Below are 12,894 nucleotides of genomic sequence, written 5' to 3' on the forward strand. Positions count from 1 at the left end.
AACTATGAGGCGTACTACGTGGCAAGCCAGTTACAGTATGTTGCCAAATGGCTCTCTGACGAAGAAACCTCGGAATTTAGGTTGTTTGGGCGCGATTGTGCACCTTTTTATTTGAAAGAGATGATGTGGGTACCCAGGGCGGAAATGGTGGGGCGACCTAAAATGATGCCACTGGGGTGGAAGGTGTGGCGCAGGGCATGCCAGATGATGGAGAACCTGTCCCCATGCTCACCGCAGATACCACTGGTTGCATTACCGGGGGCAGACGTGCCGCTACGAATGATACTCGGGAACCACTGGGAACCGGCTGGGGTGGCAACAATGGGTGATATTTGGCGGGAGGGCTCTAGTATTACTTTTGAGGGCTGCGGGAAGAAACTGGGTTGCACGAGGGCCAGTATATTACGTATCATAGAATGTTACAGAGGATTAAGAGAACATGGCCTGAAACTGTGTTGGAGGAAGAATCAGATGCCAACATAGACATGATATACGACATAGCTGAGGGGGGTAATGAGATTTCCAGATTGTATGAAATGGTGATGTCTAAAGTGGGGAAGGAGGTCACGCAGTTGAGACTACATTGGGAAACAGAGGTTGGAGCCCCGATGGAAGACGGGATGTGGGAACGGGTGCAGGGGTATCATAAGAAGGTGTCTAGAAACGCGAGGCTGAAACCCATTTAACTGTACATAACGCATAGGGCATACATGACGCCTTGGAGGATATCGAGGTTTGAAAATGCACGACGGCAAGCATGCACCAAGTGTGATGAGGAGAACGCGGGCATGGTGCATATGTTCTGGTCATGCCCTATCATCGAACGTTTCTGGAGGGGAGTGAAATGGAAACTGGAAGAAAAAGGGGTCAAGATTGTAGTGGATACAGTGTGGACCTGTCTGCTGGGGGGGTTCCCAAGACCACAGAGGCTCAGGCACGTGAGTAAGCTGAGGGATCTGGCTTATGAGCTTGCAAAGAGGAGAATTGCCATGGGATGGAAGACATGCCATGTGCAAAAGGTGGAGGTGTGGTGGAGAGATTTGCAAAAATGGGCGGAAGCCGAAACCATGGTATGGCAAGAAGCGAGTAGCACAGGGGGCGGGGGGGAGACTGAGTCCCTGATGGCCTGGAAATCACTGATAGCCAAACTGTTTGGGTCATTAGATGACCCGGCGGAGCCTGTAGAAGAGGAGACCGTACCACAGGATGTGGAAACTGAAGGTGTAAAGCAATAGACTCGTAGAGGGGGGTGGGATAAGGGAAGTAGTGGCTAGAAGTTAAGAAAGTGTAATGAAACTGTTGGAACATGCACTGTCTGTTTGGTTTTGTTTATAACTCAATAAACAGTTTTTAAAAAAAGAAAAAACTACCTGAGGTTCGCGGTTGGCCACTCGCACTTCCAGTTTCGGGTCCTGCCGTTCGGATTCACCTCCGCCCCGAAGATTTTCGCCAAGCTCATTATGGTGGAGGCAGCGCATCTCAGGAAAGGGGGGGGGGTTTCACGTCTACCCCTACCTGGATGATTGGTTGATCAGGGGGAGCTCTCCCGAGCAAGTCCTGGATCATCTGTCCGTCACCTGCCACTCTCTTCACAAGCTGGGCTTCTCCCTCAATTTAAAGAAGTCCCATTTGACGCCAACACAGCGGCTCCAGTACATCGGTGCAGTGCTCGACACATCCCTGTGGCTGTGTTTTCTCCCCAGGTGAGGGCTCTTCACATTCAGCAGATGGTGCACAAGTTTCAACTTGCCCAGACGCTCCCGGCATTCGAGTTCTTGAGGTTGCTCGGCCTCATGGCATCCTGCATTCTTCTGGTGCCAGAGGCTCGTCTGCGGATGAGATCTTTGCAGTGGGCACTCAAGATGCAGTGGTCGCACTCTTCCGGCAGGATGTCGGACCCTGTTCAGCTGCTGCCCTCGGTCACCCAGGACCTTCTGTGGTGGGCCGTCGAAGGCAATCTGATGAAGGGGGCCCCGTTTTGGCTTCCCTGGCCGGAGGTGACGATCGTGACAGACGCATCCCTCACGGGATGGGGAGTTCATGCCAACGAGTTGACAGTCAGCGGTCGTTGGTCTCCGTCGGAGTCCAGACTCCATATCAATCTGTTGGAGCTGAGGGCCGTCAGGCTAGCCCTGAAGGCTTTTCTGCTGACTGTGCGAGGAAAGAGTGTCCTGATTCTAACGGACAACACGGTGGCCATGCACTACCTCAACAAAACGGGGGGGGGGAACAGGGTCACTTCCTCTGTGCAGGGAGGCGATGCAGCTCGAGTTCTGGGCCATCCAGCAGGAAGTTTCTATCTCGGCTGTTCATCTGGCCGGAGACGACAACGAGACGGCTGATGCTCTGAGCAGGCAGAGCACGATCTCTCACGAGTGGGAGCTGGCTCAGGAGATTCTCCTGGAGATCTTCGCCCTTTGGGGGACCCCTCAAGTGGACCTGTTCGCCTCCAGTGTCAACCGGAAGTGCGAAAGGTTCTGCTTGTGGCAATTTCCTCCAAAAGGAGCCTTAGGAGACGCGCTCGTGGTGGAGTGGTCCTTCCCACTGCTGTGTGCGTTTCCTCCAGCCCCCGTCATCCCGCAGGTACTGCAGAGGTTACGGAGGTTCGGTTCCCGGATGATCCTCATTGCTCCGGCGTGGGCCCGGAGGACGTGATACCTGGACCTTCTGGACTTGTCCATCTGCCCTCCACGTAGTCTTCCCTACCGAGACGATCTGCTCTCACGGGAGGGGGGGGGTCAGGTTCTCCATCCGGAGGTTAGATCCCTCAACCTTCACGCTTGGTTTCTGAAAGGTTGAGGTATAAGGATTGGGACCTCCCTGAAGATGTAATGGAGGTGTTGCTTTCGGCCAGAAGGCCCGCGACAAAGTCCCTGTACCGTTGCCGTTGGAGAAAGTTCTGCGACTGGTGCAGGGTTCAGAATGTGGCTCCTTTTTCATGTGACATTCCTATGGTTCTGTCTTCTTTCTTTAGCCCACAGGGCCCTGCAAGTGGGTACCATCAAAGGTTACCTGGCGGCGCTGTCCATATTTAAGCGCTCGTCTGAAGAGTGTTCTTATTTTAAGATTCCTTTAATTTCTCAGTTTCTAAAAGGGCTCACTAATGTGTTCCCTCTGTCACCTTTCCAGGTGCCCGGGTGGGATTTGAACCTTGCCTCAGGTTTCTGATGGATGCTCCGTTTGAGCCTTTGCGTTCTTGCCCTTTGAGACTGTTAACTCTTAAAACTGGATTTTTGGTTGCGGTCACTTCCGCTCGCAGAGTGAGTGAGTGAGTTACAGGCACTTTCAGTTAAGCCACAGTTCACTTTGTTTCATAAGGACAGGGTTGTCCTTAGAGTTCGCCCTTCCTCTCTTCCGAAGGTGGTGTCGGAATTTCATTTAGGCCAGAAGGTTGTTCTTCCGGCATTTCATCCTCCTCCACATCCTGGTAAGGAAGAGGAGAGACTCCATAGGCTCGATCCTAGGAGAGCTTTAAGCTTTTATATTCCACGCATGTCCCGGGTCAGAGTGGACGATCAATGCTTCATTGGTTACGCTGGTAAGCATTTGGGACAAGCTGTAACTAAGCAGACTTTGTCTCGCTGGATTATTCTGGCTATTTGAGTGTTACCGCTTGGCGGGTAAGGACCCACCGGTCGGCTTGTGGGCCCATTCTACCAGGGGTATGGCTGCCTCTACTGCTCTACAGAGGGGTGTTCCTATTCGTAACATCTGTGACGCAGCCACCTGGGCTTCGGTCCATACTTTTGTACGTCACTACTCCCTCGATTCCATCCATGGGCAGGATCTGGCCTTTGGCAAGATGGTCCTTTGCTCTGCAATTTGATTGGGCATTCTAAATTTCTTTTGCTAAATTCTTTCCCCACCTCCTTACGTTGGTACTGCTTTGGGAGTCTGTCATAGATATGGAATACGTCGGAGGACAAAATCCCCTCGAAGAACAAGTTACTCTCTTACCTGGTAACGTTCTTCTGATGGGATGGTCTGACAATGTATTCCATATCGCTCCCTCCCTTCCCCGCTACAGAATTTCTTATGTGATTGCAGCTTACGTTTCCGCAAGGCTTTCTGTAGTCCTACTGGCAGACGATTGGTTCCACACGTTCTGGGAAAAAACTACAACTGAGGCTACGGGCGTCGTGTGTCCTACTTATAACATCTGGTGACGTCGGCCGTCGGAGGAGGTCCTCGAGGACGGCGTATCGACGTCATCGACGCAGGACGCAGATGCCGAAAGATTTTCTGAAGCAGCACAGCTGTGGTGATTACTGTCATAGATATGGAATACGTCGTTGGACCATCCCATCGAAAGAACGTTACCAGGTAAGAAAGTAACTTGTTCATCTCTGCTTGACAAGGCCATTACTTATGGCACACTTTAACTGAACTGTTTGCATCAACAAAATAAAAACAAAGCATCTGTTACGTGGTACATTTCTGATTCTGCACTTTCTTTTGGTTCGAGATACATCACATCTGAAGCAGGAACACTGGCCTAATGATTTGACATAAGGACTGGCCTAAACATCTAACAGCCATGAAAGCAGATGTCGCAGAGAACCACCAGAGCACAACCAGCCCAGCTAGCTGTGGAATGCCGCAGGCCTCGCAGAGACGGGCATGAACAGCCCTCCCTTCGAGAATGTACACAGTTCGGATGCTGCTGGCTCAAGTCCCAAGGTTGATAAGAGCCTGACTTGCAAAGACAATCTGAAGTTACGAAATGTACTTGATTGCCTTTTCTTCGGCGAAATGAACTATTGTTATGAATACGTACGGCTAATGGGAGGAGATTAATATGTAGCTTTGCATTGTACATAAGTATGAGCCAGGCCTGGGAGGGGGCAGAGTCGATGCAGCCCTCCAGAGCCTGGTGTGTGTGTTAACATTACAGCACTTTTACAACCCCACTTCTGGCTTTGTGGGTTATTTGTGTCCGAGTGCCAAGTGCGTGGAATGCCTGAGATGGTGCGAGGGAGCTGGATTTGCACTAGTATCGGGGAGAGCAGGACAAACGATTGAAACATATGGTGCCGAAACCCGGGAGCTCTTCTGTTCATCAAGTGCACAGAGATAACAGCAATACAACGGGTAAGTGAAAACATTTTCGCGGACCCTGTTGCATGTTGCGGTAGTGGAATTTGGGGAATTTGGAGTCTTCAGGGACTCTAGGAATAATACAAAGATAGGGCAGAGCATTCTTAGGCACCTGTAATACAGTCAGAGCACCGGGGCGTGGAGAGTGGGTGTAGGGTCGATGCTGTAGAGGGCACAGAGTGGGAGGTCTGTCTGAAGGTTGAGTAAAAGAGGAATAAAAAGAGGAATAAAAGAGGAATAAAAGAGATTAAAGAATACAGATTACAGAATACAGTTTCAGTGGCAACATGGCAGATGCCGGTCCACTGACAAGGCAAGAGGCGGGTGAAGATCTGTCATATAAGTCGGGGGCAAGGGCTGTGCTGGAAAGGCTGAAGAGCATGTTGCACAATTGGGATGTGATCCCCCAGTCGGTACAAAGGAAGAAGGAGTTTGGGGCTGCCCACGAACATCAGTTGCAAAGGGTGGTGAAGGGAATGGACAAGGGAGGAAGTGCTGAATCACAAGAAAAGGTACAGAGTGATCAGAGACGCTCAGATTTTGAAGTAATGCTTACACAAAAGTTCATGATCGGCACAAGATGGCAGCTGCTAGTAGAGATAAGGAGGGTGGTTGAAGGGAATGTGGAGGAAAGGTTAAGATCCGCCAAGTGGTGGGCAGACATTCTGAATGCAGCTGATGACGCATGGCTGAAAATGAAAAAAACAGTGTTAGTAAAGGAGGGGGAGGAGAGAGGACACAAAGAGGGGCAGGAATGTGAGGTGCCAGCACCAGTGCCTTTGGGGGTTGGGGTGGATGACGCACAACGCTGTGGGGATGGCTCTATGTATTTCCGAGAAAGGGAAGGAAGTGGGGAAGATACCGGAGGGAGGACATTTTGGAAGAGAGAGATGCAATCACTTATTTGGCAAACGGGGTCCTGACAAAATGGGGGAAGGCATGTCCAGACAAAGGGGCAATAAATAAACTGAATTTCAGAAGGACAGGTGACTGTGCAGTGTGCACCTTAGACAAGGAATTGAACAAGATGATAGTGAAAGGTGTAGTGTCAAGCGAATACATGCCAGAGAATGTCAAATCACAACAAGACGCTTTCAGGGCATGTGCACAAGAGAAGCACATTGACAGGCCCACATATGAAGTTGGTGGTCAGTGTCAGCGTCACTTAATAGTGTTTGGGGGGGAAAGAGCAAAGCATGGTGAAGCACAATCAGTGGTGCTGCATCTGGGAAGAAAGATGGTAACTGCATCTGAGCGAGAGTGGCCCGTGGCACCTGACAATGATCCACAGCCAGAGCTAATGGCATCCATAGAAGATAAGGAGTGTCATTTGATGGAGGGGCCACAGCTTGAAGTGGTGGAGATTATCTTGCAGAAGAGCAAGAAGCAGGATCAAAGGAAATGTGAGCGCCTCCTGGGTATTTGGAAAGCAGAGGATGAACTAATGATTCAGCTTCTCAATGCAGAGAAAGGGCAAGACAATGCATTTCAGTGCCCGACAGAGAGGGCCTGGGGGCCCACAGCAAAAGATGAGTGGCAGGAGCACATGGACATTTGTGTGGCTCAATGGAAGAACAAACAGAAAGAGGTGCCCAAGAAGGAGCAGTTCAAACAGATGGATGAGAAAGACACACAGTGGCAAGACTGGCTGTCATTTGTTCTCCATGGACTGCTGAGAGAGTTTTCAGCGACCAGGTATTCACCATGGAAGATGCTACTTGGGAAAAATATGACAAGCACTGACAAGTGGCTGCTGACACTGACTGCGGGTGCACCTAGGGAATGGGAGGTACTAGAGGGTTACTATCTATTGGAAAGTAAGGGAGAGTTTGACTTGGACAGTGCAAACAAACATGACAGGCACATGTATGTGGTGTTGCTGAATGTGAGAGTGACAGGGATGCTCAGAGCTAGAAAGGGCGGGACATGTAGTTATGTTTGTTTTAGATGCACTGTAGATTATGGCTGAGGTTAATAGGTGGCAGTGTTTATGCAATACAGTACAGTGAAGGGCTTTAGATGAGTAAAGACATAAATAAGCTGTCTTAGTTTGGTAATGTTTTTTGTTATTTTTCTGCTTCTTTATTGAGTAAGAATAGTTTTATTACAATGTGCTTATGTAGAAGTAGTGCAAGGGTTTTCGTTAGTGATTGATAGATAAAATAAGAAGAGATGAAAAAAAAGTGGGCACATGTTACGTGGTACATTTCTGATTCTGCACTTTCTTTTGGTTCGAGATACATCACATCTGAAGCAGGAACACTGGCCTAATGATTTGACATAAGGACTGGCCTAAACATCTAACAGCCATGAAAGCAGATGTCGCAGAGAACCACCAGAGCACAACCAGCCCAGCTAGCTGTGGAATGCCGCAGGCCTCGCAGAGACGGGCATGAACAGCCCTCCCTTCGAGAATGTACACAGTTCGGATGCTGCTGGCTCAAGTCCCAAGGTTGATAAGAGCCTGACTTGCAAAGACAATCTGAAGTTACGAAATGTACTTGATTGCCTTTTCTTCGGCGAAATGAACTATTGTTATGAATACGTACGGCTAATGGGAGGAGATTAATATGTAGCTTTGCATTGTACATAAGTATGAGCCAGGCCTGGGAGGGGGCAGAGTCGATGCAGCCCTCCAGAGCCTGGTGTGTGTGTTAACATTACAGCACTTTTACAACCCCACTTCTGGCTTTGTGGGTTATTTGTGTCCGAGTGCCAAGTGCGTGGAATGCCTGAGACGGTGCGAGGGAGCTGGATTTGCACTAGTATCGGGGAGAGCAGGACAAACGATTGTAACAGCATCTCCCCTCAACCTCTCTTATTTTTAACTTAAATACATTATAAGATATGCGCATTATTTAGGCCTAAATAAAACTGACTGAAACCAGACTTCGCTCTCTTGTAGCTCTGAGCTACTAAAAAACATTCTCTATTTCTCTTTCCTGCAAATAAAGCCATTTTCAGGTTGTGTATTACTAGAGCTGTCTCCTTACTAATCAAAAGAATGTAATTCTGTTATTTCTACAAACGCAGCCCACAAGCAAGCTTCATTTAGAGCAGGCTCTCTGTTTCTCCCGCACACACAGGAGACTAGCATAGCAGACATTTTATTTTATTCTTGCCTTTCTCCTTAACACAGCTATTATTTAATTTCAACATGAAAAAAACAACTGTCTTCACTGTTTAAAATGTGTTAACAGCCTAAGGAATGGTATCTCTGTTTGGCTCAGTCATACATTGTACGTACATTTAGCTAAGAATGCTCACAATAGCAAAATCTCTGTACTATGTCTCTTTTGAAACTAAAACACAGGCCACAGAATAACGTGGGATGAAATCTTTATCTCTGTACTCGATGCAATGTGAAAATGACACATCACAAAATATACATCTTCACTGGCTAAAAATGGGGCTCTGTTTCTATGGCAATTGTGACAACAAACTACTGTACTCTGCTAAAAAGTGAACTAAGAGTCTCTTGCCACATGCAAAAAGATATTGTTTTCTTTTAAACTCAGCAAACAACAAATAATGCATCGCATCCCATACCACATGTAACAAGAATTAGTTTTCATGGGCACACAATATAACATATAAGATAACACATATTCAGCTTGCTCTATCCTCCATTTATATGCGGTAAAATTAAATCTAGCTTCATTCACCACATACACTTCTTAACACCAAACACAAAATATCTTTAATTTCAAAACTTAAACCCCAACATCAATGTGCCCTTTAAATTGCTTACGATAGTCTTGTCCCACTTCCCTCCGTGGGCGTAACCAAACCTTTTACCTAGCTGGTTTGCTTCATTTTGGAGCTTAAAATGTACTCATCTCAGGCTTTGCCTGAGGATAACCTTTAAACATAAATATTTGTTCATCTCTTCAAAGAGAACTGCACATCACCTTCAAAAGCATTTTGCTATCGATATCCAGAGGTGATATTTTCCTTAAACGCATATTTATTACACGTTATTATTTATACATTTACATAATACAAAAACTTTCCTGTTACTTATTATATACAATGCAATCTCCCCTTTCCTTACATCTATTCCTGCACGGAGTATATACATTACCATAATAATGATGAGGCTGGTTGGCGTCCTGCTCTGCCAGACACAGCGAAATGCTTTGAAACATAGGGTCAACTCCAGTTTATTCTTACACATCTGTCTCCTGTGCAAATTACCTGGTTCATGGGTTCTTGCCGTCTTTGAAGTCTTAAGACGGTCGCTTCACGGTTACCAAATGTTAAGATTCATTCTCAGCCGTAATTCTCCGCAGTCAGCCATCCCTGAAAATAAATATATGTTGGCCGATAGTTGAAGATGTGGAAACTGAACAAAGCCAGATAGAGGAAAACAAACTATTAGAAAATCTGTCAATATATTGAGATGACAATGAAGAGTGTAGTAAATCACTGTAAGAGTCCATGCAGGAAGACCAGCTCAAAGGTACACCAAATGGGGCAATGAACAGGCCCAGAAGTCAGATTGAAGAGTTGAAAGTACACCCCAATGAGAAGCAGGACGGTAGATCAAAATGGGAAAATAGAGGCAAAACCTGGGCGGCCTCGACTGTAAAGCGAAGGAACATGATATGATATCATATGGTATTTATAACGCGCCTATACCCAAGTGCTTCAAGGCGCGACGAACATGCACATACAGCCTGAAGAGACCGGCGAGAAAAGTGCTAATAGAGAAGGACCCCTTCCCAATTTAAATCAAAAATTCACAACGGCACAAGTACAAAGGAGGGGAGAAACGCAAAGGTGTGATACCCATGCAGGAGCTCACACAAGGAGGGAAATTGCAATTGCAAAATATTCTCTCGAAGAAAAACGAAGTGAACCTAAACAGATTTAATATAATGAAACTGCTATAATGTGTTCCCACACTGAGAACCATATCATCTGATGATATTGATGTAGTTGAATATGTGACTGAATCACGCTTGGACTGGGTAATCCTACACGTGGACTCACAAATCACCCAAAGTACCCGATTAGATGTAAGAATTGCACTACTCTAATTCGGATATGAGTTGACTCACTATACTCAAGGTCTAGGTGATCAAAAAAGAGTGGCAAAGGTCTTAAAGAAGGATGATGGTAATAATACGAGCCTAAATGAGCGAAGGAGAGAAATCCTAAAAATACGGCACGAAGAGACACCAGTAGAGAGGCTAAGAATCACCAGGACGATAAATACAAATTGAGAAGGGATGAGAAGAAGAGAGATTCCCACAAGTATTAGCAAAAGAATCTCAAGACACGTGATGACGGTTCCCAAATATCACGGAACACAAGAGGCTTTGTGCACCCGTTTAATGAGGTGGGTGTAAACAAGGAGGCACACACTATTGTTTGTCTGCAAGATACCTGGCTGCATGAAACACCGGTGAGTGATGGGTACACAATCGTACTCAATGCAGCAGGCAAGAATTGTACGGGAAGGCCTTTCTCAGGCCTAGCAACTATAGTAAGAAATTCATCATGTTTATCAATAATAAAGACTACTAATCAAAATCTATTTGTTCAATGAACCACACTACAAAATTCTAGTTGTGATAAAGATCATGCAGAATACTTGTTGGTCATTAACATCTACTACAATCCAGCAATGATCACCTCAGGAAAACTTAATTTCATCGGTAATTAAGTTGATAGATGAGTGTGCTGTTGAATACAAAAATCCTCATATCATTGTCTGCAGTGATTTGAATATAAGACACATTGACATGGAGGGGAAAATAATTGAGCAGCTGGAGAGTCAGACCGACTCAACTAAAGATCGAGCTGAGCAATGGGCACACAAACTGAACACAAGCAATTGTGTAATGTTGAATGGCCGGACCAGTGGGGATATTCCTGCGAGACCAACATGGCAGAAGAATGGTGTCACAAAACATTAGATTACATATGGTCCTCTAGAAATGTTACGCAACATAATAGAGTTAAAGGTGATTGGAATGGAAAGCAGTGATCACGGTGCCCTAAACATGACATGGAAGATGAAAGTAAAAAAAGATGTGGAACGATACGCTGGCCATCTGAGAATAAATCAAGGGCAAAACCGACTAAGATAAATCAGAGAGAGATTTCAAATCTAACAACGGTTTTTAATAAAATAAATACACAAGGCACTGAAATGCCAAACTATTTGCCTCTTTTAGCAGGTTATAAAACAACAAAGACTGGCATTAAACAGGGTCATCATCAAACTAAGCACATATATAGCCAGAAGGTTGCTGTAGAAAATAAAATGAGAAAAGACATTAAATTGGTAAAAAAAAAAAGCAGGCTGCACTGGAGTGGAGACAGGCAATAAAGAAAAGAAAACAAAGATTTCAGAATTGGCTCCATTTAATTTAAGACGCTTTGCGATCAAGAGCAAGCGGAAATAACACTGAAATCTATCTACGCCCAGCACGCAGGAGATGCATGGGCAATAACAAATGAAGGGTCACTGACAAAGAAAGCTGTATTGAGTAACCGTGTGAATGCTGATGGGTGGGTTAAACACTTTTCTAATGTCTTTGCAAAACCTACTCTACTGCAGGTAAATCGTGGAATGAAACAGAAGTCCTGTGAGATATTAAAATTAAAGAACTCTGGAGCAGCAGGGCCTGATGGGGTGACTAATATCGTGTTAAAGCGAAACAAAGAACACTGGGCAGCCTTCATTGAGGTCCTCTTTTATTACATATCGAAGGCCAAGAATATTCCAGTCTCATGGAAATCGGCGGTAGTTGTTCCCATCTTTAAAAAAGGCGATAGAGCTGACCCGAACAACTACCAACTGATCTCTCAAAATGGGCCGAAGATGAAGGAATTACAGAGGTGAGACGGACTGGCTTCACCAAAGGAGTGGCGACAGATTTAAATCTTCTACTGTTGAATCTGTTAAAGCTTGAGTCAATAAAAGGGAAAAAAAACTTGTTCTTGGCCTTCATCGATTTACGCCAAGCGTTTGATAGTATTAACAGATCAATTCTGTCAAACAAACTGAAGTTGTGGAATTGTCTGACTGACCTGCTGCAAGCCATTATAGCGCTACATCCCGAGACATCTATACTCATCAGACTTAATGCTGAAGGAGACCTTACTGAGATAATAAAAACTGAAAAAGGAGTAAAGCAAGGTTATCCTATAGCAGCATTCATTTTTAAACTATACCTAGCAGATTTACCAGCAGCTATGAAAAACATGTAACATATTACCCCCATGCATAAATGGGCACCAGATATCATGGGTCGTATATACTGATGACCTGGTGCTACTTGATAGGACACACATTGGGCTCCAGCGGCAAAATAATCAGCTTCAATAGTACCTCAAAGGAAATGAGCTGGCAATAAATCATGTCATTTGGCTCGAACCTAAGGAAAAAGGGAAAGAACTTCCGTTGGACTGTAGGTTGTGAGCAAATTGAGAGTACGATTTCAATTAGATATCTGGGAATCCTTTAAAAAATAATCTGTCAGAGAGTGGAACTGGATACAGCACTTAAAAGTGAGGATGAAAAGGCTAGCTCTGCATGTGATGATTCTCCATGCAAAATACAGGAAGTTCACACTGAAACCATGAATTATGTTTTACATGCAGAAGGTCACAGCTACAATAACATTTGGAAGTGAAACAGGCTTAAATATAAGCTGGACATTATGGAATGTGCTGGAAGGTTACTTCTGAAAGGTCTTGCGTATTTCAACATATGTCCCGATTGAAGCAATCCTCTATGAATTGGGGCTAGAGTCATTGAAAGCAATAGTATTATGGAAAACA

General features: G+C 45.6%; 1 protein-coding gene across 2 annotated transcripts in view; it reads left to right on the forward strand.

Moving 5' to 3' along the window:
• The window catches only part of TRAPPC11 (trafficking protein particle complex subunit 11), a 1,974,021-nt gene that overhangs the window by 1,944,946 nt on the left and 16,181 nt on the right, over positions 1-12,894 (forward strand). The gene's annotated exons all lie outside the window — the stretch shown is intronic.

Source organism: Ambystoma mexicanum, chromosome 6q, assembly GCF_040938575.1.
Source record: "Ambystoma mexicanum isolate Mex_15411 chromosome 6q, UKY_AmexF1_1, whole genome shotgun sequence".
Lineage (NCBI taxonomy): Eukaryota > Metazoa > Chordata > Amphibia > Caudata > Ambystomatidae > Ambystoma > Ambystoma mexicanum.